Here is a 3,689-nt window from a genome sequence, read left to right as displayed (position 1 = left end):
CTCCTCTCGGAAGGTCCCAGATCCTCACCAGTTTATTAAGTCCAAAGAAGTTGTGGCACAAGCTTCCATCTAAGGAAGACGATCTGACACTCTATTGAAAGCTTATAATACAATTTCTTTTGCACAGTTAGTCTCAAATGTTGCTACTTAGGCTATGGTTGACCTCTCCTCTTAACCAATAAGAATACAACTTCCACCTTAGATAGGGGCTGTTTTGTTCCCGGTTTCTATAGAACAGCCAGCTGGGCATCTTCAGTGCCACCTTACAATAGAAAAGGCGCTCTCCCCCCCCCCCAGAAATAACCCATTGGTTTGTCCAATACTCTCAAGAAGGGGAATGAAAGGCACTACCATCCCTGTAGTGTTAGACTTTGACAGGGTTCAACAGTTCATTTGCTTCTGCTATCAACAAGCACACGTCTGAACATGGAAAAGAGGCTTCTGTGGGCCTCTTTGTTTTGTCCGCTTCGGGCTGACTGTCACCTCTTTTCAGAAAGACAGATTTTGTTTATTATGTGAGCGCAAGGCTTTCGTCCATAGTTTTTTTTGGGTTTTTCGGACTATGTGGCCCATGTTGTGGAAGACTTTATTCCTGACGTTACGCCCACACTGTGGCTGGCATCTCAGATGTAGGTGAACGTCTGAGATGCCAGCCACAGATGCAGCGAAATTTCTGAAGATGCCAGACCATGATGCAGTCAAACGTCAGGAATAAAGTCTTCTAGAAACATGTCATGGAGGCCGAAAAAACCCACAAAATTATTTTATTCTATATTTTATTAAGAAATCATCTGCTGGTGTAACAATCTACAAAATCATTTGGACGACTTTTCACCAAAGCCGTGGAGACTCCAACCTCAGCCTACAATACAATAAAGGGTAGCCTATTTTATAAGATTGTTGCAAGGATTCCTGAGGACGATACCATCTTCTCACCACCGCTTCCAATTGGCAGAGACAATTAATCCCTCTCCATCCCACTTTTCCAGATGCTTTTAAAACGTCCCAGTTTCTTTCTTCTCCTCCCGTTTGCCCCTTTGTCCTTAGCTATTTCAAGTACTGCAAACTGAGCTCAAAGCGGAAACTAGATTGCACTTAAGAACTCAGCAGAGAGGAGAGTCAATGGAGTCTTGTCTTTCACAGTCGCTCAGCAAAAGCAAACTGCTGCAGTTTCTGTTCTTCCTGAATAATAACTTTGACACCTGGACCACCTTCTGATGTTGGTTGGCCACACTGGATTCCGGTTTTTGTTTGTGAACGTTGGAGGGTATTATCCTATACAAGTGCTTTGAGATCCAGGGTTGGGTACTATGGACATGGCTTCCCATGAGCCATGAATCTCAATGGCTCACCTTGGCAAATCAAGGGGAAATGAGCTATATATGCTACCTTGAACTCATTGGAGGAAGACTATATTGCATAATAAACAATATGAAATAAATATACGTTCTAAAGTCATGTATGAAATGCCAAAGCATTTTCTCAAAGCTCTTCTCCCCTCTTCTCCTCTGGGGAATGGGTAGGATTTATATACCTTATGGGCATCTGGGTTAAACAACAGAAAGAAGGATTTTAGTATTTCAATAGTGGAAAAACAAAATTCACCTGTCTTGTAAGTTTATCCCCCCGATCGCAGAGTCCTTTTTACCTTTGCCATTGCTGCTCCTATTTCCAAGGAAAAGCTTATATTAATCAACATAAAAGATCCAACACAAAGATCAGCCTGAGTAAACTGAAGTCACCTTGACTCACTATTTGGCAAGGAGTGCCTGAAGTGCTAAGATAAGGCTGGGGAACTTGGGTCCTCCACCCCAGATATTATTAAGACTACTCTTCCCATCATCCTGGATCATTAGCCAGGCTTGCTGGGGCTGATGGAGTCTGGAGTCCAAACATCCAGAGGTCCACACCATCCCTATCAAGACAGAAGACCAATCTTATTGTTTCTGGGGCTGATTCACCTTTTAGAGCAGAATCTCTGGACTATGTAGTAAGTAATGCAGTTTGATACTGCTTTAACTGCCATGGCTTAATGCTAGGGAATTCGGGGATTTGTAGTTTGTTGTGGCACCTGAGCTCTCTGTCAGAAGTGGCTAAATATCTCACAAAACTACAAATCCCAGAATTCCATAGCATTGAGCCATGGTTGGAGTTTATCACATTAGGCTAAGTGCCTAAATCCCATGCAGAAACGGGATTTAAATCCCAGGGAAATCCCACAAAATCAGGATCGTTTTCAGACTCATCAGGAGCATTGAGCATTAATGCAAAAATAATTCTCCGGAAAGTAAAAAGCAGTTGATTTTGTCCACTTTCTGTGTGGGTTAATGCTGGATTAATGTTCAATGTCCCCGACGTCATGTGAAAACGACCCCACTTTTGCAGGATTTGTCCATTTTCTGTGTGAGTTAATGCGTACCGTTGTATGAAAATGATCCTGACTTTGTGGGATTTTCCCATTTTAAACCCCGTGTGATAAACTCCATAGTAAAGGAGTATCAAACAGTATTATTTCTGCAGTTCAGATGCAGCCTAAAATTGTTCTTTACTCCCTACAAAATCAAGACAATCCAGTCCTCTTGCTATATAGACTCTCAGATGGACAAGATCCCCGGATCTTCAGATCACTTCTTCGTAATCTTGCTCCACACTGTGGGCTTGCCGTTGGGACACTTCGGCCACCTGCAGCTTGTTGTGCAAACTCCGGTTCTCTGAGAGGAAGCCCAGGGCCTTATGAGATCGGGGAGGGAGCAAGAGAATGACAGGCGGGTCACTCCAAGGTGGAAAGAGGTACAATTCAGGTCATTGGGGATCCAGTGTGGTGCAATGAGTATAGTAAGGCTGGCCATGCTGGTTGGACATTATGGGAACTGCAGTTCGACTTGTAAATGAGCCAGTAGCAGTTTTGGTGCTGGACTGGGGCCCTTTCACACTATATAGTTACAGCATGAAGATTCCACGTTAACTGCCATGGTTCCATACTATGGGAACTTGTGACTTCTAGACACTTGAGCTGCCTGGTTGAGAAGTCTAAGTGCCCCTTCCTTACCTGCAAATGCCAGACACTTAAAGTGGAATCGTCATATATCTGCATAGTATGAAAAGTCCCAAGGACACCAGGACTTGTCACACCAGGCTGCTAAAATACTACAATTGAGTTAGTGTAGGAAATGCAAACATACTGATCTTTGGGACAGTTATTTTGCAGGAAAAGACATTCCATCTGAATATTAGGAAGAACCTCCTGATGGTGAGAGCCATGTGACAGTGACATATGCTGCCTTGGAGTGTGGAGGAGCCTCCTTCTTGGGAGGTTTTTAAACAGAGGCTGGATGGTTATCTGTCACAGGGAATGCTTTGATTGTGTCTTCCTGCATGGCAGAAAGGGGTTGGTTTGGATGGCTCTCAGGGTCTCTTCCAGCGCTACGATTCTATTTTCAAACAGTACTTCAAAAGTGCCATGGTGCTCCTTATAGTCCCAGGCTCTCTCTTCTGCATGTCAGCCTTCATAGCTCTGCCTTCTTGCCCTAGGACCTTCCCAGCATCAGTTGCGCAGTCATAGCAATTGATTCAGTTTAAAAAGGGGGGAGAAATGGGAGCAGGGAGAAAAACAGCCTGCTTGGGAATAGAAAGAGGAGAAAAAGGAGCCTAATCACGCCTGTTCACATGATGTAAGTGCCCACATTTCG

This window comes from Sceloporus undulatus, chromosome 8 (assembly GCF_019175285.1).
Source record: "Sceloporus undulatus isolate JIND9_A2432 ecotype Alabama chromosome 8, SceUnd_v1.1, whole genome shotgun sequence".
NCBI classification, from domain to species: domain Eukaryota; kingdom Metazoa; phylum Chordata; class Lepidosauria; order Squamata; family Phrynosomatidae; genus Sceloporus; species Sceloporus undulatus.
The sequence above is the reverse complement of the archived record's forward strand: the minus strand, read 5'-3'. Positions refer to the sequence as shown.